A 27,575-nucleotide genomic window follows, 5' to 3' on the forward strand; every position below is an offset into this window, starting at 1 on the left:
AGTCCACCCCTATGTTTTTTCGTTGTTCCATAAATTTCTCTAGGTCCAGATTTTCCCTATCTAGAATCTCCTGTAACTCATGGTCCTCTATTCCTGCTTCACTTGGATTCATCTCCTGGTCCCTACCAATCTTTATCAGGGTTGGTAGATCATCCTTTTGTTGGTTATCTACTGTGATATCCTCCATGTCAGCTACCCTATCATGTTCCTTTGTTGCATTCTCCATGTCATGGACTGTCTCCTTGTTCCCCTCTTCTTCCTCCAGGATCTTAAAGTTGTTTTGTCTTGTATGTCTGTCCTCATTTTCCTTCTTGTGTGGAAGTTTTCCCCCTTTTCCTTTGCACCCAACTTTGGTGAAACCCTTATGATCTCTCTCCATAGTGGTTTTTTGGTTATCTTCCCTATTGATTAAGGAGCGGTCTCTATATAGATTCCCATGTTCATGGCATTTGCGGCATCTAAATGGTATGTGCTCATAGCCCATTGTCTACACCCATTCTTCATCATATAATTCTAGAATGATTGCTTCTGGAAGGGCTCCAGATAGATCCATTTCCACACATATTCGGGCAAAGGAGGTATATCTTCCTTTCAGAGTTGCCTCTGAGATCTTTAGAAAATGTCCCAACTTGTTGCCTATGGTTTTCAAAGATTCTGGTAGGCAATAATCCAGAGGAAGGGAATACAGTCAAATCCAAACCGGTACTGATGTGAATGTTTCATGTTCCGAGACAAAGTTCATCATCCATGGCCGCATGTAGAGTCCTGCCGCAGCATAGAAATAGGGCCCCCCTTCAAACACTCTATCTTTGTCTTCTAGGCTTGTGAACACTACTGTGAAAAAGCCCTTAGAACCCAGATGTAAATGTATTTCTCCCTTTGGCTTCCAATGGCTCCTTATCTAGACATGTAACACCCTCTCCGTCGGCCATAACCCCATGAACTTGCATATGATTGCATGCTCCGTCATATGATCTCTATGAGCTTGTATCGCTGGGTCGCTCAATACGACCCGTGGAATAATGCCTGACTTGGGCTTGCAGACTCCAGTAGTCTTTCTGGAAGCCGGTCTTTCACTACTGCCTCCATTCTCCTTTTCTTTTCTCGTTTCCTATTGATTCCCTTCCTGATCCTGATCTCCGCTTCTTCCAGATGTCCCCTGACTTCGGGCTTCTGAGATTTTGTCCAGTGGTTTTTTGAAATGCTTCTTTCCCGCGTCCTAACTTCCTCCTGTGACTGCTTGGTTGTAGGAGGGAGCAACACTCCCCCCTGCGCTCCCCACCATGGTACCCTGAATCCAAAACCTGTCTTCAACTCCAACCCTAGCTTCTCCGCTCCTCAAACCCTCCTCTCTTGTCTCTCAAGTATTTAATATCACTACGAAGTAACTTGTATTACAATCCTTCTCATGTATTAAATGTATTATGTACTAGTTATATTTAACCTAAGTGGCAGGGACTAGCTACTATGTAGCACTTGCTAGACTTTTTATATTTGATTTCTTTTATAGAAGAAAATAGTTTAGTTCATTTTGGATTAATTATTATTAGAAACCTTATCCATAAGTTCTTGGATAGCCCATGATTAGGTACATTTTTAAGGCTCCTAAATGTTAAGTCCCTCCTATTCCCCTCTTATTTGGTTGTTATTTTTGGACATAACTAGAATATATATATTAGATTTCTTAAATGATTTATGATATTTTTTATATTTAATTTATTTTTTAAAGTAAAAGTAGATTTTTTTTGTGAAGTTCTATTTTCCTTTATAAATAATAATAATAATAATAATAATAATAATAATAAGTCTTATTCCATTTATCAGGTTTTTTCATATTTGTTTTATTTTCTAGATGAAAATAGAGTTTTTTAATAGGTTTTATTTTTCTTTATATAGGAAAATGGATTAATGGAAAGTAGATTTAAAATCTATCTCTTTACACACTATTAATAAATTATTTTAAATCACTAGGATTTAGCTTTTGTGTGTAACATTATTATCTAACACTTGAAATAAAATAAAAAAATTTAATTTTTTATTATATTTTGAAATAAACGAAATAGAATATTGTCGTAAAAGATTTATATTTTTATAATTAAATACTTATTACAATGAGATATATAACACATATGAATATAGTAAATATGATTCAAGAATAAATTTCAAGTCAATTTACCATCTTAATAAAGTAATTGATCATTTACAAATAATATAATTTTATATATACATTATTTTTATTTTACCTATAATATAATTTTACATATACATTATTTTCATTTTACAGATTTATGTACTTAGAATTGGTGATAAAATGTGGTTTATGTAATGATAAATTCATTCTAAATAAATTAGAAAATTTGTGATATATGTTGTTGGAAAAGCAAATATATTTCTTTGCATAATCTAGAAAATAATTTAAATACGATGAAAAAAGAGATAGCTAGAGAACAAAACTATTGAGCATTCACTACAAAAATAAAATGAGCATTCACTAAGATGATTTAGCGCCAGACTAAACTCAAACCTTAAAAACAGAGACGTGAAGAAAATAGTAAGAGGACTCCCCCAACAAAACTAAGTGATCCCCCAAAACCCCCCATGATATATATTGTATATTAAATTATAGTGTAACTATGAAATATTTAGTAAAATTAAGGGATTATAATATACATCATGCGAGAGAGATTGGTATAGGTTAACATCATTGATTCTGCTTATACTTATAATAATGGAGGTATTTTATTGTATTTTTCAGACGTTTTAAAAAGAGTTTAACTGTATAATGAATATAATGATACGTAAAAGTATAATTAAGATATATTGGTTAATGTTATTAATTTAAAAAATAAATATATTAATTAATTTTATTATATTTAATTAAACATTAAATTTTAATTAAATTATAAAATTTATTTAAGTCTTGTTTTGATTTATTATAATTTAATTTTTAATTAGATTTTATTTATTATAAATTAATCTTTTAATTAGATTTTAAAATTTTAAGTTAAAGAATAGCGAGTATATACTATTATGATTTTTTTTTTAATGAAATTAAGTGTTTTGAATTTATATCACATTATCTAAATTTTATATATATTAGTTGTTATAGGTTAATATCATTAATTCTATTAATATTTATAATAATAATATTTATAATAATAAATATAAGTTAAAGATTAACAAAATTATATAGATTTTATTGTTTTGAAATTTACCTTAATTTATTTTCCCTACCATCCTTGCTACCCTGGTAGGTAGTTGACTTTATATTAATTCATTCAACTACCAAATACTTATTTTTTGAATGAACTAAAGTAAAAATTTAACAAATTTTTTTTTTTTGCTAATTATTTTATTTAGATCTATTTGTCATATAATTGGTTGTTTATTTGTAGGTTTTATTACCAAATGCCTTAATTGACATATTTTCTACAGAGGTTCCCAAGAATTCATATCACCAAGTTGTAAAATACTGCCATCTCATATATATATCAGACTTGGGTTTTAGCGATCTCATATATATATATATATATATATATATATATATATATATTAGACTTGTTTATGGAAAAAATCATTTTAAAATATTTCAATGAATTATCTTCTATAATGTTTTCTAGAAAATCGAACTTGAACCATTAAAGAAAACCTTGCATTTACATGCTAAAATTAATACATCTCAACGCACTTATTTCTATGAACAAAGAATTAATGGCCCAAAAAATGGAATCGATGGTACACTGTGCCTTAATGCTTGGTGTATAATTATTTGCTAGTTATGTAGTTTGGCCGACCACTTTATAAACAAGAGGGGTTGCACGACTGCTAGTCTCTGCCTTAAGTGCAGCCAGCCGGTGGTTGAGGATTGCAAGGTTGTCAGGTTTAGACACGTGTTCTAGCAAGTTGGAAAGCAACCGTTGGCTCAGTTTCTCTCGACTAACCCGCCAAGCGATCTAAGTCAGAAGCGATTTCCCTTATCCGTCAACTTGAATAGTCAGAAGCAGGGGTGAGTGGACCAGTTCTATGTGCAGTCCCAAAAGCAGATGCAACCAAGCCCAACAACTTCGGTATACCTGCACTACACCAATGGAGTTAAAACATCTCTTGCGTGCCTCCCCATAATCAAATTCTATTTCAGATAATGCAGTTTAATATGGGTTAACGTTTTTTCTAAATGTACAAGGTCTAAATATTCCAGAACGTTTGCTTGGCACCAAATTTCTTCTTCCATAATTAGAGATCTTTATTTATGAAAAATATTTCATTCCAATTTTGGAATTATGGGTGTAGTTTAAATTAGCTTATAATTACAGATTTAGCTAACGTTTATATGCAAATTTATTCTCCAATTTCAGTTTCTTGGTTTTATAAATTTTTGGCTTATGCAATTCATATTAAGATTTATGGACAAAAAATGGTTTCAGTTTTTTTGGAAAATACATACATATACAGTTTATACTATTTAAATTGCCTCTTGTATGGGCAAAATTTGCATCTCTTAGCCCTATTACTCACTTTTTGGCAAACCTATATGAGACTCCTTTAAATATTGTAACCATGCAAGAGAAGGGCAAAGCTAAAATTGAGGGACCTTATGTAACATATGATCTATTACCCTTTCCAGTACCAGGCACATGGTCCTATAATAGTAGATGAGCTTGTCGTGAATCTTTCCTTTGAGCTTGTTGGCCCTGGTGAATACTGGGTTGTCCACTCTAAAAACATGCAGCCAAACATTGCCATGTCTGATTATACATGAGCTTTTTTTAGAGGCCTCACTCTTCCAAACATTGGTAGCTGCATTTTCGCCATTAATGTAGTGTCTCTTGGGTCAGTGAGTAGCACATCACTCTACTCCCCACATACCTTGGGACCATCATTTGAATCCTTATCTTTTTATGTTCCACATGCTTACAATTTCTATTTAGTCAGTTCGTTAACTCGAGTGATATTCAAATAACAAAGAAAATAAAGATGAAGGCAATCCTGTGTATATGCAATTGTTACGACGACCTTATGTGTGGTAAACAAGAAACCATATTGCCAATAGAACAAACGCTACAACCAGTATCTTTCCAGCAATGATTTGTTGTCCAACAACGAAATTGTGGTTTAGATGGTATAGTTTAAATATTCATAGTTCAGAATAATATTTTTATTAAGACAAGGCTAGCCGGGTTTTTGGACCCACCACGAGAGACAAGCCAAGCGCCACAGAAACCTTGTTGAACATAACAAGAGACGTGGTTGAAAATAACACATAATGCATGAACGAAACGTAGCTGAAGAGCATGACAATGGTGACAGGTACCATTCTATGTTAATATTGCATGTTGGATCGCTGAGCAAAAAAACCTAGAAGCTTGGTTAGCACCTGCAATAGCAGCAAGCATGAGCTGAGGTTCTCTCAGCTGTCATGAAAACCCAGAATGGGTGTAGTAAGTAGCTAGGGGAATGCGTGAATCAAGAGTGTATACCCGTGAGCATAATAGAAGATCTCCCTATTTACATAATAGATGAGTTGTTGGGGAGCCATAGTGTCGTTCTGTTGTTGGTCGTGTGGAAATTCCAATCATGTGGAATTCTATTGTTCATTCTATCTTGAATGAAGGAAGCTCGAAGAGTAGCATATATGGTTCTTTTAGCTAGAAGCGGATGCACATAATGGAGCTGCACTGATCCATCCATGTTGATAGTTATATAAACCTCATGCAACATTTCTCAGGAAGCAACATTGACTCTAGAGGAGGCAACGACTTATAGTCGAAGGGTTTAGGCTACGCATCCATGCTCCTCAACTAGCACAAATTCTGTTAGTTCTTGTGTTATTTCTTTGTCTGTGTGAATGCTAATTGTTAGTTTTACGATTAGCCATATTTTTTTCAACTAATTCTTTTTGGGGTTTCCCATTCCTGATTATGATTTCTAGTATTAAAATTAGTTTGAGCTAGAAACCTTACCTCCTCATAATTATTTCTAGGTCCAGTAATGATGGATGGAGGCTTCCATGACTTATGAGGGATTTCGCACTGAGGATCCATGTTTGAAAATGATCCCTGATCATAAATTCCCATGGGAGGCTAGAGTGATGCGTGGTCTCTTCCATAGAAATTCAAGAAGACGAGGCTCTGACATTCGTGTAGGATGTAGCTGAGTTATGCATTTCAGGTTCCAATAATTTAGATGATGTTGATGATTTCTATGCAGACCTTGGGGAATTGCTCAACTCATCTACGATTTCCAGCACAAGGGGTAGGTGGATGATTTTCAGCATAAGGGGTAGATGGAGGATCATAGGGTAATTGTACTCGGATGAGCGTAGTGTAATCGTACTGACTGGTTCTAAGGTGGCCAGGTAAAGCATGCGAACAGAAAGGATGGACTGGGAGTAGGTGATTGTGTCGCTCGCATTCATCTCAGGTAATGTTCTTCCTCCATAATACCTGGCTTAGCTGCAAGAAAGTAGTCTCATCCTTCTTTTCTTCATTCCTTCATTATGCTCAGGCAGGTTCTCTTCCCTCTGCAGCGTTTGAATATGGCTAGTTAAGATAGGCCGAACCTAAAGTGGTTAATATGGCCCGAACCTGAACCTGGTTTGCTTCATTATGCTCAGGCAGGTTCTCTTCCCTTTGCAACATCTGAATCTTGCAACGTCTCTTCCCTCTGCAGCATCTAAATTTGGCTTGTTAATATGACCCAAACCTAAACCTGGTTTGATTCATTATGCTTAGGCAGGTTCTCTTTCCTCTGCAGCGTCTGAATCTCACAGTGTCAGAATCTTGCTAGTTAAGATGGCCCGAACCTGAACCTAGTTTGTTGGCTTAGAAATGAAACAATAGTGGCACTGGGTAATTGGTTTGCTCGCTTAGAAATGAAACAATGCGGTGGTCTACTAGCTCAGAATGAAACAATGCAATGGTCGACAGTAATGACAATGTAAGAAGGCGCTAGGATGGAACCTAGATTGAAGCGGTGGAAAGTGGCAAGCGGGCTAGACATGCAGATAGCGACAAACGGACATGTAGACATCAGTGGCAGACGTAGACGTTCCAAAGTATATGATCTTCAGGGATTAGGCTAAGTCTCTCACCTTAATTTAATTCAATTGTTATAACATTTAATGTTTTAAATTAATGCTCACATTAGTTTACTCTGGTAAGAAAATTTCCAAATGCCAAGGGAAAAAATGAATATAACTTATGTTTTTAGCCTCTTGCCTCGGGAAGAGGCTAAATAAGACAATGAAATTCATTGGTCTTAAAAAGTTTGGTTATTCATAATAGTAACTTGTCATTTGTCATAGTAAGCAGGTTAAATAAATGTTAAAGTCCATCTTTTCGATTACTATAGTCCCATGCCATTGCCAGATGGCATGAACTAATAATAATTATTTACTTTAATAAGTATAACAATTAATTCTCATGCTTACAATTAATTATCATGTGAGCTACTTTGGCAAGGTAGGCATTGAGTTTAAATAATCACGGTGAAGTCCTTTCTAGCTTGCTTATATTTATGTTGTGTAGAGTTGTGATTAGTGTGACATTTGATTTTGAAGATATTTTAAGTAATTTTTCAAATTATACCATCCTCCTTTATTATTAACATAATTTATTTTAGATTAATTTTTAAAACCACTGATGTTTATTTTAAATAAATATAATTTAATTTACAAGATAAATTATATTAATAATAAAAGAAGATGGATTAATAGAAAAGTAGGATTTAAAACCTGTTTCTTTCCACATTATTAATAATTTATTTCAATTAACTATAATTTAGTTGGTGTGCAAGCATGATTATTTAACACTTAAAATAAAATTTAAAAAATATTAATAAAAAAGATTGGATTATATTTCGAAATCAATTAAATAGAATATTTTTATAAAAGTTTTAAATCTGCATGATTCAATAATAGATTTCATGTAAATTTACCTTAAGTATTAATAAAATAATTAAACATATTACCAATATTCTAAATCTATATATATATTTTCATTTCGCAGTTTTATGTAATTGAGATTGATAATAAAATGTGGTTTGAATGAAGCAAATAGATTTCTTGGCATAAACTAGAAAACAATTTGAATAAAGTGAAAGAAGAAACAAGGAGATAGTGACCCGTGAGCATTCACTACTCTAATAAAATTAGTGTGAGATAGCCACTCTCGAGCATTCACTACACTATTTATTCAATTTAAATTGATAATAAAATGTGTTTTATGAGGTGCCATATAAATGTTAAACCAATTAGAAAGTTACACATTATAAAGTTTTGTAATATATGTTGTTTTAGAATAAAATATATTTCTTTGCATAATGTAAAAAAAGAAAATTGAATGCGAGATAGCTACTTCTTTACTATAAAATTTAAAGAAATATTGTTTAAAAATGCATTTATAAAATTAGGAATAATGAGATGTTAAAGTTAATGGTAGGAATGCATTGTGTCAATCAATTCTTCTATATTAACTTAGTTAACCTTGTTAGTTTGTAGCATTAATTTATAGCTATATCACCATTATCTTCTATGTTGATACCATTGTCATAAAACGATACTTTATTATGTGGTATATGTATGTGCTTCAATTAATAAAATTTCTTAGTTATCTAGTTATTCTATTTCTCTATGTTGTCTTTGTTTTTCTTGTTTTGTCAGAGGTGGTGTGACATGTGACAAACAATATTGCAGCATTGTCCATTGGAGGTTGTGAAAGTTGGACTTTCTATGTTGTAGCCATAGGTTCATAGAATCTACTGCATGAAGTATAGAACCAACCACATGAGGCATGTGATGCATGAAACTACATGGAATGTTTTTAGAAATCTTGTCTAATGCTTCCTACAACTCTTGCAGCTACATGGAGTACTTGGTGATAGTACTATTGTAGCCATTAAGCAACTATCCTCCATAGATATATTTACACATTTCTGTGCTTTCTCTTCTAGATTTAGGATATTTATGAGGGAATCGAGAGTAAATATCAACTTCAGATATGACCCCAAATTCTATACCTCATAGTGAACAATCTACTCTTGAATCTCTATTGCCAATTCTATCTAATGGGAAAAATAATCAATGGGGGAATTAACTTCTTCCACATTAATCAAAAAGGATTTATTTGTAATGGGGATCATGAGATTCTCATCACACTAAGGGTTTGCATCACACTCAAAATCGACCCTGGTGTAGAACTTGTAATGGGGATTGACCCACAGAACAATGTGTGATCTATCATTCTTAGCTCCGAGATAATTTATTGTTATTTTGTCAAGAATTTTGGCTGATTATGATCCTCAGTCAACTCAATATTCCTGGAGCTAAGAATGATTCTCATGATTTGAAATTCTAGCTTTGTTTTATTAGCATTATAGTTTTCATCTTCGATTTTTCCTTTACAAACTTAGGACTTTGTGAAGGTTTGATAGATTTAGGAGTGCTAATTCCATAATCAAAGGTGTCAATATCAGATTTTGGGGTCCTAATTTCTAATTTTAGTATCCTCCCAAGGGTTGCAAGTTGAGTTGTTGATTGCATCAAATTGGAATCAGTTGTTTGAATGCCAATTCATTTGTTTGAATATTTCCTTGATTGAGTGATTATGTTGAATTTTTTTGTGAGAAAATTTTGATATATTATATCTAATAAATCTCTTTCCTTAAGAGAGTTTGTATTTTTCATGATTTTCAATATCTCCCCTAGTAGAGAAACCCATACCAAAATTTGTGTGGCATAATTCTCTAAGGAGGTTGAAACTGCAATGTGGAGCTAAGTTAATATGGCCAAAGGAGAATGAGGTGCCACAACATTCATTGGTTTTGAAGATGCCTAAAAGAAGAGAAGATGTGTAGGGTTACAATATGTTTAACAATGAGATAAACAAGTGTGGATATCGTAACTGAGATAAACAATTGTGGATATATTTAAGAGAGAATGAGGTGCCACAACATTGATTTCTTTTGAATATCCCTAAAAGAAGATAAGTTTTGGAGGGTTTCAATAGGTCTAACAATGAGATAAACAATTGTGGATATCTGAACTGAGATAAGCAATGTTGATATATGTAAGAAAATGGATTAATAGATTAATTATTACTATAAATATTATTAGTCCCTTCCTTCGCAAGGGGTAGTTTTAGCCTCTTTGTCTTACTGTGATTAATTATTTTAGTTATGTCTTTTTTTAAATTATTAAAACAATTTTATAAAGTTTGAAAAATGTATTTCTAATTTTTTGATTGGCATAGATCACTTTGATGGGACTTAACAAGCCTTGTGGTGTGTATTTTTATTTTCTTATGTGTCAGTTCTGAACAAAAAATTTTAAAATGAAAAAAGACTAATTTTGTAAATGGCCATTCCAACGTTGAGTACTCTAACACTAACATTGTATGCCTATTTCTCTACCCAATGATGTTATAACCTCATTCTCACATATTTTGGCAATACCTCATCGATTGGTAGTGTGGCTAGTCTTATTATGGTGTGGCTAGTCTGATGATGGCATGGAAACTTGCATCCATACAAGTAAAGAGCATATGTTTTCTTATTTTTTATACTGCTTTGAATCTCTGTGCTATAAAATTCCTAAATGCAACTCTTACAACAACGACACCTTCCCTTGCCCCCACTAAAACATATCAGTTCTATGAAAGACAAGAGCTGAGCTAGTTTCGTAACTTCTAATAGCAGTTTATATGGGAAAGTTTGAAACTTCATTATACAATACCGTGGAAAGTGCCAATTTCGCTAACATGGCCTTTATCTTTTGAAAATATTTATGATATGGATGATTTTATATTTTTCAACACCGGGAATTCATATAATTCAAACAATCTCCTTATTTTTGGAGGTGTACTTTGCACTAGATTTAGTGACTAAGGGTTTTGTCAACATCGATCTTTCTAGCACCATTTACGTCCCTAACATTGACTATAGATTTCATATGAAATTATAGTAATTTTATTATCAAGCCTTCCCCACCTAAATTCTCTAGATTATAGGGAAGCATTTCCACCTAAATTCTCCATAGAAGAATTTCGATGCGAATGTGAGTGACATCACCCATAAGTTTTGGCATCTCTAGGAAACAAAATGGTTGGTCAAAAGCTTCCACCATTCAATTAGCTGCCACCAGTCAATTAGCTGCCACTAGTCAATTAAATTAATATTTTAGGTGAATTTCCTCTAGATTAAAGGAAAAAAAATTACTGGAAAGGGGATGGCTGATTGACTCCATTAAGTTTTTCCTCATAAGTCTATTATTTCATTTTTTTACCAGAAAGGTAATGAGTGAATTACTCCATTAAAATTTTCCTTTTAAATCTATTATTTCAAAGCTATGGTATGTTTTTAGTAAGAACATTCAGGAATAAACATAAAGCACACAAAAAGGTCCATATATTGTATTCAAAGCCAAATTACAAGCCATATAAATAGTGCTCATGAGATCGAACAGATTCCAAACAAGGAGAATATTTTTGAGAAAATATCTCAACAAATTTCTACAACCAGCAAACCTAATCTATCAATTTACTAATGTAAGAATTATTTCCAAGTCCCCCCTTTAATGCTTACATTACATCACTTCAAATACTATTACAAGAATTATAAATTACATATAGTCACATATGTTTGGTTGGTCTTCATTAGTACTCACATCCACTCTTGAATCTCACAAACGTTGCTCTTTCTTCACACCTCATCTTCGAGTTGTCACTTGAACTCCATTTAAAACATAAACGCCTCTAACCATTGTTAATGAACTTTGTACAATTAACACTACTTGACTATCCCAAATAATAGCCTAGACACTAAATATCTCTATGGATATGCTTCCATCATAGTAGTACGCATCAAAATACATACATCTAGTTATATAGGTAAGATTTCTATGTACTAAACTTATATAGTTGTCAATTATAGAATAGAGTTCTTTGACATACACACTTACATACATATGAATAACAACTAGTAACTAATGTTCTTGAAGCACTAAGGAATGACAAGACACATCGATGTTTAACAAACTCAACATAACCAAGTCTATAATGTGTTCTTGTGGCACCTAAGAACGTTGAGAACCATTAACTTCACTATATTTCTCTATTCATTAATTGGTTTTTTCTTACAATATAACACACAATATATTCATGTCACCACTAATAGTTGTAAAATAAAGAAACAACCCAAATTTAAAAAATTGGAATTGCCTCCCAAGATCTTCACGTCATATTTTGAACCTAAAAAGATCATGACAACCAAACCAATCAACTTTGACGAAATGAATGTTTTCAATCACATAATGAAAAATTAAAATAAACTGGAGAAGGTCATGGATTCCTCACTTTCTTTGCTGAAGAGTAATCTCTGTGCTACAATTTCCAACACTGACAATGCCTGGCCCGCAAAAGCACTTGAGTGTATGGACAATAATATCTCTTGTAAAACTACATACTCGGTTATGTGTTCGAATATATACTCATCATGGTGACCGAGCTCCATCATTTCTACCAAAAGACAACAGGAACATGGCCCTAAAATATACACCCTGCATCTATAAAGCAGTCATCAAAAACTCAATATTATCTTAGGATTCACATTCTCCCTCAAATACTTGCTTCCATGTTCATCTTCACATAAGGTTTGGGCTTATAAACTGAGAGTCATTCTCATGATTTCGAGATCAAATCTTGTAATGTCCATTGTTGTTATCTCCATCCACTAAAAATACTTTCCAATTTAGGCAGAGGGAGAGAATATATGGCATGAAATACAATGTCTCTGATGATGTTGTATATCATTGAAAAATCCACTAGATTGTGAATAGTGAAGGCCCCTGCACCTTTAAATCTCATAATGAAAGACAGTGGTCATAGGTATAGGTAACTCAACCCAAGATGTTCCAAGGGTCTAGAGCATTTTTCCAACCAAGGCTACGAGACTAGTGACTCAACCCAAGCTAAGGAAACATGATAACAAATCAAAAACACAACAAGGAAATAAACCAACAATCACCATGACTATCCAGGAAATGGCAAGGCTAGGAAATCCACTTTCAATCTCGTCCATCCTCCATGCCAATGACAGGTCACAACCAACAAACCACATGCATATGCCATGCATGCCAAAACTAGTGAAGAAATCATACATGCAACTCGGTACCTACAAGAAAATTTGATGTAGCTGTTGATGTTGATGCCTTCTTGCGCTTTCCTGCACTTACTTTTCCTTCTTGCTCCAAGAATCCAGGTATGCCACACCCTCCAAGAGTGCTCCAAGAAAACTCTAAATGTCCAAGAGTATGAGAGAGAGAACAATGAGAGAGCTCCAAATCGGAATTGGCAATAGGTTGTCAACTAATCCTCAAAAGCCTTTTTTATGGATGTGGCCTCTATTTTCTTCATTATCCTCCTCATATGCAACCTGTGACCTTTCACCTCCTTTTTCTCCTAATTTCCATTATTTTTATAAATAAATGTGCTAAAAATTCTATTTTTCCTTTCCAAATCCTTTACCATTGCCTTTGCCGCTTTCCTTGGCCATTAACAATCACAAGTGATCCCCATCACTAGGATTTTTCCCAACATTGAGCTTGGAATAAGTGTCCCATCGACTGTGGTTATTGTTTTTAACTTTTATTTCATGGAATTTTCACCACGATTGTTACATCAATATCCATTTCTCACTTCTAACTAAAGTGAAGTGAATTCACCTATTTATCATTCTACAAACAAAATGAACACCAGGATCCATTTCTCACTTCTAGCTAAATTGAAGTGAATTCACCTACTTATCATTCTACAAACAAAATGAACCTGATTAGCTCATATTTGAAGCAAATATAACAAAAAAAGAGGAGCTCATGATTGATCTCCAAAATGGAATAATTAGCTGAACACAATCTTTGGTCAACCCAAAACAAATTCCTAAGCTCATTTTGGATAAATTTCTTTTGACAACCCCAATCAACTTTTAAACAAAGAGTTCCTTGTTCCGGACAAGAGCCACCTACAAGTTTTTTATAGAATTAAACTATAGTCTACAAACAATACAGAGATAGGCATGTATATAATTTAAAATGAACCCAAGCCCTACTCAAATTGTGTAGGAAGCCTAGAATCTTAAAAAAATGGCATAAATGAAACCATCACTATTTGATGAAGCTGATCATGAAGAATTCATGTCCACTAGTACAATTCCATCTCTACTGCTGATATTCCTACATTTAGAGATGATGAGAGAGTGAGAGAATTGATATTCCTATATTCCCATGATACATGTGAGGGAATTGCTATGTACATTCTGATACTTATTAACTGTAAGGACCTAATTATTCCTCATGCAAGTAAAGTAGGATTAGGGCATCACATGGTAGAATGGAATCAATTGACTTCTTGGCCATAAAATAAATGGAAGACCACTAGAGAGAAACAAAATAGAATTTCAAATATATAATTCCATGTTGCCTTGTAGGTAATTAGTATTTGCAAGTAGCCATGAACTGCGCATATGTGGAGCAATCTTCATAATGATGTAATATGGGGCAAGATGGCTGATATTATTGGGCTCTATACAAAGAAGCAACACAAATCTTGATGTAACCACTCTAGTTTAGTTTTCCTCGTATTGAAAAAATGATGTAAATATTACAGAGAAGTAGCCCAAATATTCACTTAACCACTTTGGATTGGTTTTCCTTTACCGCGCAAAACCTTCAATGACGCAGACTGCCCACCTCGAGAATGTCCTTGAAGCGGAAGGAATCTTCACCGCTACTGCACCAGTACATAGAATCGTTGCGCCTTCGAGCAAACTTCGGGGGTTGAGGTATTTCAAATGTAGGAGATACAAAGTAAAATCGTGGAACCAAATGTTCACTCCACTAAACAGTTACTTTTGCATGATGGGAGTGATTGCGGAGAGTAAAGAAGAAACGCTTATCCACCTAAATATTTATTCTTATTAAAAACTGTTATTTTATCTACTTGGTAACATAATTTTTTTATTTCACCATTATTCACTTTGACTTTAACTTTGACGGTAACATATAAGTACAGGTTGAGTGGGCTTAATGGTTAAGAGCATGTGTTTCCCCCTAAGAGGTCACAGGTTCAAAACCAGAGGGGGTAGAGTATGTATGCCTTCGTAGACTTAGCAGTCAAATCGCTGCGCGAAGGTGGGTCCCTTGTCCCACAAACAAGGGGGTCTCATACACTAATTTGGTGTCTGGCTTGGCTGTGACCTTAAAAAAAAATGAATGAACACAATTAAAATGTCATAAGATGTTACTCTTCTCAACCGAATTTGATAGATTTGGATTAATTGAAGACTCAATAAAGTAGATTTGGATTATTGGAAGACCACTCAACCGTATTTGATCACGGTTAAAATGTCATAATATGTTGCTCCTCAACCGAATTTGATAGATTTGGATTAATTGAAGACTTAATAAAGTAGATTTGGATTATTGAAAGACCTCTCAACCTTATTTGATTTTATAGGGTTGGATTATTTGAAGACCTAGCGAAGTTTATATGGATCTCTCAAGGACCTTTCAATCTGATTTGGATTATTTCAAACCTCTCAACGACCTTTCAATCTGATTTGACTATGGTTTTGGATTATTTGAATAACCCACAAAGGCAATAATCAATAATCAAACATTGTTGTTAAACCTTTCTGTTAACCCCTTCAATGACTGATATTGACTCAAATTTACGCATCGGTTAACTTTCTAGTTAAGCCCATATAATCCCTAAATTTCATAATTAAAATGAAAATAACATTGGTCAACATGGAATAGAGTTGTCTATGTTGATGCAGGGTACAAACGAGTTAGAATTCGTAATCGCAACATAAACGTCAAATCAAATCAAGCTCTTTTTCAACGGAATCTAATCTTCTTAGATCCCCTTCAAATGATTGAATGGTCAAAAAAATTTCATTTCCTCAATTCGATTAACTATTATTAAAAAACTTAGGCTTTTTCACATTTGATTTAATTCCCAGAATTTTATATATATTAATATTAATATTAGTATTAGGTTTTATTTTTTTCCATGTAAGAAAATGAATTAATAATAGATTAATAAACTTATTTGATCTATGCGGTCTTTTCATATTTGATTTATTTTCTAAAAGAAAATAGATTTTTTTATTATCTATTATTAATTTTTATTAGAAATTTATTTTCTTATTTTATAATGAGTAGAAATTTAATTTTTTCGTTTTCTTCTTTTCTAATTATTAGAAATCTTATTTGATTTATGGAGTTTTATTCTTATTTAAATTATTTTTAAGAAGAAGAAAAAAAAATAGCTAGGTGTTATTTTCATTTAATTATAAAAATAAGTTAATTATTATTATATATGGGATTTTTTTTAGAATTTTTTGGTTAGGTTTTATTTTTCTTTATGTAATAAAATGGAGGGATAGAAAAGTAAGATTTAAAGGTTATTTTCTTCAACACTATTAATAAGTTTTTTTTTGTAGGTTTGGTGAGACTACATCTTCATCATGTTCAATATATCACCTCAAAGGGAATTGAAATAATGACTTCACATCAAGTAGCGCCTTAAGCTCTTGATGACGGTGGAGTGCCTAACAGAGCTCAAACACTACTAATAAATTATTTCAATTAACTATGATTTAGCATTTGTGCAAACATTATTATTTAACCTATCAAATCAAAAAATATTAATAAAAAAATAGATTATATTTTGAAATAAATTAAATGAAATATTGTCACAATTTTTTTAAATCTTCATAATTAAATACTTACTACAACTAGATTTACAAACAATAAATATGATTCAATGATTGTAATGTCTCCATGTAAAAAAAATTGAAAATGATTATAATTCTTTAACATAAGATATATCTCCTAATTGTAATTGACTTATCATAAGAAATATTAATTAACTATAATGAGAACATAATTAACTGCCATTACCATATAAATAATATGACATGACAGTGGCTGAATATTTAACCACCTTTGAACAACTGGTAAATAAGACTCATGATTTCAAGGTTTCCATTTTTATTAATAGATTGTAAACTGCATAGTCGACTCTCCTAACCATACATAAACCCTCGTATTACATCAATTAAGAAATATTTTAAAAACTGGAATTCAACAAAATATGATAAAATCAGAAAGCATTGCATTAGACGATGGAGGTTGCTAGTGGCGGTATTATGCTTGGTCGGGCTTGGGAAGGGTCTTTACTATTGTGCTGTTTCGATGGAGGGTTTCGGCTCTTGTTCTCACACAAAGGGTTTCTCCCTGTGGTAAACTCTGATCCTAACACCTCCGCAACTTGTTTGCGTCGCTGCTCTGAGAGGCCTTCCGCACTCTAATTGTCTTTCCTTCTTGACCATAGTGTGCTACTAGGGCTTTGGGCATGGCTATAGGGATGCTGGAGGTGTTCTATGACAACCCGAGTAAGAAATTCAACCTTAAGGCATCGTTTAAATGTGTTGCGGTATTTAAATTCATTTTCCAACGTTTCTAAACTAGCCTCGTTGACAATGTTTCCAGGTGCAATTTCGGGTGGCCTGGCACTGGCTGTCGAAACTCCAAAACATCTTTTCGGTTCTCAACAGGTATGAGCTTGATACTGATATATCTAGCAAAGATATAAGGGCTTGCCCCTGGTCTTATGAATTTTGTATCGCATTTTTAAGATAGCAGAGCGGTGGTATTGTTTTAGCTTTGAATTTATGGGCTTTAGCTAGGTTGAGCTTGTTATTCGCTTCTGTGTTTAATGCGACCCTAAGTCTCTGGCCCTTGAGGCGATGTATTCATCTTATGGGAAGTTGGTCCCAAGGTCTCTGCTCTTTTCGAAAGTATTGTAACTATTATTTTGATTTAAGGGCTACTACTGTAATCAAATTGTTTTCATGCCTAGAGTTTCAGTTACAAAGTATGGATGGGAAATTTTTCCTCCTGAATTGTAAATTCTAAAGAATGATTTCTATCTTGAAATAATGTAAATTTACTGTTAGTATTTATGCAAATCTCACAGAGTCTTGTAGGCTCATTTATTTACTTGTTGTCTATACTGAAAAAAAAGTTGTGAGTGGTCTTTCGCGCTCTGAGATTATATTACTTTGTTTCTTCGCATTTTGAAAATTATATATTCTATCTCACTGGCTATTTTATTTTTTTGTTAAAGGTTTTCATGTTTTTAGCTTTCCCTCTCGTAGTTAAAGGCAACCCTTGCGGCTATAATACTTACAATTCCTACTGTTTGTATACTGCCCTACAAATGCACTAGATTCAGGTTCATTTATCAGTACCCAGCTTTGGGGATTCTGCTTGATTAAAGTAGGGTTATGCGTTTTGTCTTAATATTCTGAAAGGTTCTATGGTATTAAAGAAACGAAGGCACTTGTCTATTTATTGCTATTCTTTTATATTAAATATTTAATCTCAACTTGAACTTATGCTTAGATTCTCTGTCAAGTTTTCTTTTCCTACCTGTATCGTGCCAATATTAATTATGTTGCTATCTAAGAAATATTCTAGTAAAGAATTCAGTGTTGTCTCTTAAGGTTTTTCGAATTCTATCTCATATTGCAAACTTGTGAACTTAAAATTTTTTCTAGTAAAGAATTCAGTGTTGTCTCTTAAGGTTTTTCGAATTCTATCTCATATTGCAAACTTCTGAACTTAAAAGTTTTTAGTACATACATGCACAGTGTTAATAGCATCTTTAATTAATATTCATATATGTGACTATATTTGAAATTTAGAATTATGTTTCTAATAGTAGGCAACATAATACTGCTGATAATAGTTAAGAAAAATATTCCAGATGTAAACTTATCTGGTTTGTTGAACTGCTTATTCCAGAAGTAAACTTATCTGGCTTGTTGAACTGCTTATAAACCTTTTAACTCAATTTTCCTCCCAACCTTGAGACTTACGCTACAACGCCCTCAGTATCCCCGCGAGCTATATGATCCTGGGTAATTTCTTCAAGAAAATGCATTCTTGAACAACAACAGCCTAACCAGACTTATCCACTGCTTTGTCTGTCTGTCTCTACAACATAGTTTTCTCTTTTCTTACTCCTTTACAACACAATTTTCTCTTTTCTTACTCCTCCTTTCCCTGATCTCAGATGCCCCCGCCTCCCATCCTCTTGATCTTTTAGGGATGGATTTTTCATGGGAGTAGTTAGGGTTGGTAACTACCCAACCTATTATTTCTTGAGAACTAATTCCATCACCCTCTTAACAAATATCTTCTCATGAAATTATAATAGTTTTTTTCCTTACCATATTTGCACTAAATTTATTTTAATCAATTAAAACATAATTTCTAACAACATAAACTTAAATCAGTTCCAGTTTGTTTTACTTGCAGTAAAAAAAATATTCACATTCACAGGGGACATCACAATGATAGATTTCATCTAAACTTACAATCTTAAGCCTAATAAAACATATTTCAAATAATATAATTCTACATATATAATGTTTTCATTTCACGTGTTTATATAATTTAGGTTGATAATATAATGTGGTTTATACAATGCCAGATAAATACTAAACAAATTAGAAATGTAGTTTTGTAATATATGTTGCTTTTAAAAGCAAATAGATATTTTTACATCACCTTGAAAATAATTTGAATAAAGTGAAGAAGAGACAATGAGATAGTCACTCATGAGCATTGGCTACAATATGAAATATTCCACTCATGAGCATTCACTACAATAACAAAATGAGAGTGGCTAATGAGTGTGAAATAAGCACTCTCAAGTATTCACTACACAATTTATATACTTTAAATTTATAATAAAATGTGTTTTATGCAGTGCCATATAAATGCTAAACACATATATATTGTTTTAGAGGAAAATATATTTCTTTTCTTAATGTAGAAAACAATTTTAATGTAGTAAGTAGAGATGTGAGATAGCTACTCCTATCTCACTCGTGAGCATTTAGTACATATTCGCTACAAAATTTAAAGAATTATGGTTTAAAACGCATTCATAAAATTAGGAATAATAAGATGTTAGAGTTAGTTAGAGGGATGTATTGTTCTAATCCATTCTTCTATGTTAAATTAGTTAATGTTGTTATTATATAACATTAATTTGTAGCTACATCATCATTATCCTCTATGTTGATACCATTGCCATAAAATAAGGCTCTATTATGTGAACGTGTGTGTGTTCCAATTAATCAAATCTCTAAGTTGCATAGTTATTCTATCTCTCTATATTGTCTATGTTTTTCTTGTTTTCCTATCAAAACCATGAGTTGTGTCATGTGAGAAACAATATTGAAGCACTCTCCATTGGGTGTTGTGCAAGTTGAACTCTTGTAGCCATATATCCAGATAATCTATTGCATGCAATATAGAACCAACCACATGAAGCATGTGATGTATGCAGCTAAATGAAATGTTTTTAGAAATCTCATCTAGTGCTTCCTACAACTCCCACATGTACATGGAGTACTTGGTGATAGTATTATGGTAGCCATTAAGAAACTATCCTCCATGTATACCATTAGGCATTTCCCCACCTTCTCGTCTAGATCTAGGAGATTTGTGAGGGAGTCCATAGTAAATCTTGAAATGAAATCCAACCCCAAATTCTATTGCTCACAATGAACGATAGACTCTTGAATCTCTATTTCCAGTTCTATCTGATGGGGAAAATAATCAATGAGGGAATTCATTTCCTCTGCATTCATCAACAAGGATTTGTTGGTAATGGTGATCGTAGGATTCTCATCCCACAAAGGATTTGCATCACCCTCAAGATCGACCCTGGTGGAGAACTTGTAATGGGGAGTGGCCCATAGACCAATGGACGAGCTATTATTCTTAGTTCTAGGATCATTTATTGTTATTTTGCTAGCTCTTTTAGTTGATTATGATCTGCATTTCACTTAGTATTTTTGGAGCTAAATTTCATGTACCAGGCCTTACCATAATGGCATGCATTTCTCATGATTTGTAATTCTAGATCTGTTTTTGTAGCATTATGGTTTTCATCTTCGATTTTGCCTCTACAAACTTAGGACTTTGTGGAGTTTTGGTATATTTAGGAGTGCTAATTACTTAATTAGAGGTGCCAATATGAGATTTTGGGCTCCTAAATTCTAATTTTGGTATCCTCCTAGGGGTTGCATGTTGAGTTGTTTATTTCATCAAATTGGAACGGATTGTTTGAATGTTTCATTGATTCACTGATTATGTTGAATTTGTTGGTGGACAACTTTTGATATATTATATCTAATAAATCTATTTGCTTAAAAGAGTTTGGATTTTCTGTGATCTTCTGAGTTCTTCAATATCTCCCCAACTAGAGAAATCCATTAGTTAAGGAAGTTGAAGCCACAATGTTGAGCTAAGTTAATTTGGACTTAAATAATTTAGTTATTTTTTATGAAATTTTATTATTTCATTAGTGTAAATTGCATAGCAAAGTAGTATTTTTTAATATTTATGTACATTTATCACAAATTTAATTTATGTAAATGCACTAGCTTGAATTTTTTTTTTTTAAAATTGCTTCACCTTATAAATCAAAATAGTCAAACATTTAAATGTACAAAAAAATTATACTATGAAAAAACATATAAAATAGACAATAAGCATTAAAAAAAACAAACAAAATCATTTAAAATTACTTCAAATTTTAAATTCACATTTAAAATTAAAAAAATATATATAGTTTTATAAAAATAATTAAATAATACATAATTCACTAACCCATTCAACCTATATAGCAAGTAAATCTTTATGTTTTACGTAATTCAAAATAAAAAATTAATATAACTAAAATAAAAACAAATTCTAATAAAAATTATGATATAATGATTTGTTTGAATTATTTTATATTAATTAAATAAAAAATTTATATATATATATATATATATACCATTTTAAAAGTTTTCGTTTTCTTTTTCAACTTTTATATATATATATATATATTTTTAAATAAACAAACCAATCAATTCATAAGGATAAATACAATCAATTCATAAGATTCGAACCCCTGGTAATTTTTGCTAATCTCGTTTAGTGAATTCCTCACCATTTTAAATATAATAGTAGATTGTTCGAAACCTTAAACGGTTACTTTGCCCCTCTTGCTTTTTATCATTCACCATTGTTACGGAGAGGCGATAAGTTATTAATATAATCCACAAAAACGCTGCCTGATGTTGCATTCAACAGAGGATAAAAGTACAGAAAGATAATTGAAAACCATGTATCATTTATTTTTATTTTTTAATTTGAGTGTGGTTTATGAAGAGATGCAGATATTGGTGACCGCTACATGCTATGTTTTTGTGGCAATAGTATGTCAGACATTTCTCTTCTCTGTGTCTCATTGTCTCTTTTTTTTTTTTTCTCGATTATGGGGTTTAAAAATTGAGGTCTAGTTCTTAGAGTATCAAGGATAATTGAATTATTGACGGTTATGTTTCTGAAAATAGATAGAAGTGAATTGAACCAAAAATTCTGAATTGAGAGATATTTTAAAAACTGGAATTCAAAAAATACCATAAAATGATAAAATCAGAATGGATGACAATCAAAATAAAGATGATAGCAAACTTACAAATAAATATTCATTCTTATTAGTGAAATTTACAAGACAATCAAAATAAAAATGACTTCAGACTTACAAATAAATACTCTGGTCCTGAAGCTTAAATAACAAACAAAAACTTACATATAAATATTCATGTCCTAACTCTAAAATAAAGAAAGAACAAAATAATAAAATACATTGTTTAGATAATTTTCCGCAAAATCACATAACCAATCTTTTGTCGACGCTTTTCATATTCATTTCTAAATTTATGTTTATTGTAGATTTAAAAATATTTGAAAATCTTCACAGGAGAGAGGTCATTGTCAGATTTCAAAATATATCTAAAATCTACCATTGACATATGCCCCATAACTACGGTAATTTTTAAAAAACTAATATAAAAAATAAGTAATAGATTATACGGCATATATTTAGATGATACATGAAACTTCACGAATTATAAAAAATTAATAATAAACCAATAATCTATTTTCAATAATAAAAAAAAAATATTTATAAATAATCACATTCAAAATATATTTATATATTTATTCGAATTCAAGTTTCTGTGAATTATTATCATGTATAAAATATTTTTAAGAAAAAATCACATTAAAAATTTTGGTAGAAATATAAATGTAGTTCATCTTCACGACAGATCATTAATCATCATGCTTACTACTCATATGAAACACATGAACCATATATTGAATAATAACTGAAACTTCACGGACTATCAAGATTTCCTATATAGTTAAAGATTTACAGATCGTCATTTCGAATCCTTCGAATTATATATAATATGCTATTGTGCCATACGAAAATGGTCGGCCTTGCTGAAATCGATTGCAAGGTGCCATACGAAAATGGTCGGCCTTGCTGAAATCGATTGCAAGGTTACTGGAATGACGAGCGTCACAATTAACATTTTAAATGCCATTATCCCTGGCAGCCTACCACCTCACATCACGTGCCGTGGTTATTCGATCTGCCTACCAGCGAGTAGGGTAGTTATTAAATTAATTACTGATTAGTTTAATATTTGAATAATTGACTTACGACTTATCTTTCATTCTGTTAGTTGAATTATTCACTAAAAATAAAGTACTTAAATATTTATACTCTTTAAAAACTGTTATTTTAACTGCTTTGTAAAATACATTTTTTACCTCACCATCATAGAAAGTAACTTATGAACACAGTTAAAATGTCATAATATGTCGCTCCTCATGTATTTTACCTCAAAATTTGGAAAAGTGGATATTTTTAAGGAATAATTTGCTAAGGAGGTTGAAGCCCCAATGTGGAACTAAGAAATTTGGAAAAGTGGATATTTTTAAGGAATAATTTGCTAAGGAGGTTGAAGCCCCAATGTGGAACTAAGTTAATGAGGAAAAATGAGAATGAGGTGACACAACATTCATTGCATTTTAAGATCCCTAAAGGAATAGAAGGTGTGGATGGTTTTAATAGTTCTAACAGTGAGATAAACAATTGTGGATATCTGAATTTAGATAAACAACTATAGATATATGTAAGAAAATGGATTAATAGATTAATTATTATTAGAAATATTATTAGTTATTGCCTACAACTTTTACCTCTCCCTTATTAATTTTTAAAGGAATAGAAGGTGTGGATGGTTTTAATAGTTCTAACAGTGAGATAAACAATTGTGGATATCTGAATTTAGATAAACAACTATAGATATATGTAAGAAAATGGATTAATAGATTAATTATTATTAGAAATATTATTAGTTATTGCCTACAACTTTTACCTCTCCCTTATTAATTTTAAACATTTTCATATGCATAGCAAAAGTTTTAAGAAATTTTTTAGTTATGTTTTTTCTTAACTTATTAAAACAATTTTATAAATTTTCAAAAATGTATTTTTCATTTTTTGATTGGTATAGAGCACTTTGGGACCTAAGAGCCCTGATGGTGTGCATATTTATTCAGTGCCTAACAAATAATTTTAAAATGCAAAAATGACTAATTTTATACATGGTCATTCTATCTGTGAGTACTTTAACACTAACACTGACACTGTATGCCTATAGCTTAGCCCAATGACGTCAAAACCTCTTGCAACAATGCTAGAATCTCTTCTTCACATCTCGGAGCAATACCTCATGTGGTAGTGTGGCTAGTTCGATGGTGGCATAACAACTTGCATGAATACAAGTAAAGCGCATAGTTTTTCTTATTTGTTATACTTAATGCTAGAACCTCCTCTTCACATCTACTAGCAATACCTTTATTCCAGTGGAAATTTTAAGATATCCCTCATAATACCTTAACTAAAACTCTATCAGTTAGTACATAAGAGGAATTCCTCACTAACATGTACTTTTTAGTGAAGTACCTAGTTTTTCCTTCAACCCACTGGATAATAAAATCTCTAATTTGCATTATTATTTGGAGATATAACAGATAAAGTTCTCTTATCAATCGCAACATAATACATAGTACACATAGTATATTTAAACAAAATACTCATAACTTGTCTCCTATTCAGTTTATTCTTTAATTTATGATTAATTTTAACTCATCACTATAACAATGTTAAACTACCATAATATTTAGTATCTAAGCAACAAAATAACACACATCTAATGGATATAAAGTGCTTGGGAAATATTGAGGAACAAAGCACATTCCACCAAACCAAGAATTGTCATCAACAATTCCCCTAGAGCTCAAACCTTCTAGCATCCAGGAATCAACAACCTCTTGTGTTCCTGATTAATTTTCTTATATATCTTCCAAACAATTTTTTCCTTAGCAATGTCCTGCTTTAAGGGTCCATGGGTCCACATCCCTTAGTCTCCTGGGATTTTTATTTTAATTTAAGAAAATGTCTTTCTTTTCTTTAAACACCACATTTCTCTCTTGCTATGCTTTTATTTTATTTTATGTTTTTCACCCAACTTGACAATTCTCTCCAGCTAAGTTCTTCACATAATCTCTCTCTCCTATTATGCTAATTTAATTTAACATAATATTTCTCTCTAGTTATGTTGAATTATTAATATTAAATTATCCTCAGATTTTGAAGAGAAGATTTTGGAAAGTACAGACCACTTAATATTTTTTTGTAAAATGACAAAAATATTTTATTACTCAAGTTTATTCCCAAACAACTTATTTATTAACTAAATAAAATTCCATAGTCATTAAATAATAATCCAATACTTTAAAAATAATGATTCTTTCAAAAAGCAAAATACAATTTACCTAATTTTTATTTTTATTTTTAAATTTTAACAATGTAATTTTTTTTAACATTTATCTACATTAAATTTATGTAGATGTACTATTTAATTGATATTCATACACTAATTTGAAACCAAGTTTCACCCGGATGCGGGTGTCAACAATGGCAATTAAAGTGACAAGACGGACCATCGGCGGGATGGGAAGCCATCTGGCTAATTGCTTCGTCCTGAGAGCCCACCTTAGATGGAGTAAAAGCACCTTGCAAGCGATAATTAATGACTCTGGAAGTTGTGACGAGCTCACCTCCATTAACACCATGGCCCTTGCAAATCGTCTTGTTAATCCTCCTCTTCTCCATGGCATATGTTCTCCACAAGCGGCTGAACTGCCTATCAGAATTGCATCAGGCAGTCGCTGCGTGATTCTTCCTTGTCATGATTTTGGTAATGGTTTCCATTTTTTGCATTCCCGTCATTGTCTTCTAGATTGTTGCCCAACCACCCCTGCTCACGCTCAGCGTCGCCTTTCATCCAATTCCTCTGCTATCAATTTAGTTTACATCTCTACCATGGCTTGCCTCAGGCACCACATGCGCAGTAGACGTGGAGGAACACGTGGAGGTTTTATCCGCTCGCAAGCTTCGACCAGCTCCGCCTCTGATTCCCCAGACTCAACCACTGAAATGCCCAACCCGCTCATTTACCCCACTCATCGCTACCCGAATACTAGAAGTGGTAGAGGTAGGAGGGACAATGTTGTCCACACTGTGGATTTCCCACTTCCTCCTTTTCCTGCCCCTCACAGCACTCAATTTCGCTTCCGTAGTTCCTTAAATAGGCCTACAATCATTACAACCATCACAATTTTCTTTGAGGAAGAGTCTGCGACGCAAGCTCGTCTGTCATGTCACGAGAACAAGCAGAGCAGGGAAGTGCCTGGTAGTCATGGGATCAGCATCTTGGGTAACAAGCAGCAAGGTGAAAGCAGAAAGGCTCTGCATGGCAAGGCCAAAGCTGGTGACAATTTAGGTGAGGAGGACAAGCATAACGGCACGAAAGCAGCAGGCAGAACGACACTTGTGAGTGACAGATGGATGCAAAAGGCATTGCGGAAGCTCCACCCGCTTAGGTTCGAGGCGTGTCTGAAGAGGATGACGACTGGTATCAATTTGCTTATCGGATTGAGGAGGATCCAGCTTCGGAGGAACCACCAGCCTAACACGTGGCCTCATGCAAAGGTATCTGGCTTCCAGGTGGATATGTCTCACTATTTTGTGGTTTCGTGGTCTCATGTAAAGGTGTCCGGCTTCCAGGTGGATATGTTTCACTGTTTTTGTGGTTTTCTGGTTTGGATGTGTAATGTTTCTACGCCATGTGTCTTGGATCCTCTTGTGGACATGTCACACTGTTTCTTGGTTATGTCCCTGCCTTTTGGTTCTAGAATTGCTTTCTCCTTTTTTTTTGGAAAACCAAGGTCTACATTGAATATAGTTTTTCTGGTTCAATGATTGGTTTCCCCGATAACAGGAGCAGTCTTTAAATCTTCTTGGACTGGTTTCCCCTCTGTTGGGGCAGTCTAAAACAAACAGTTTCATTTTGTGATGATGACAAATGTTTAACATCTCTGAGGTCAGGCCTCTTTGTAATTTTTTGTACCATATCAATAGATCAATACTATTCAGAAAAAAATAAAACTGAAACCAAATTTCCTTTCAATTTATGAATCAAAATACTAAAACATGTAAAAATAAATAAAATTTGTTTTCTCTTAAAAA

This window comes from Pinus tabuliformis, chromosome 2_1, assembly GCF_031772625.1.
Source record: "Pinus tabuliformis cultivar Carrire ecotype Pingquan chromosome 2_1, CPIR1, whole genome shotgun sequence".
Lineage (NCBI taxonomy): Eukaryota > Viridiplantae > Streptophyta > Pinopsida > Pinales > Pinaceae > Pinus > Pinus tabuliformis.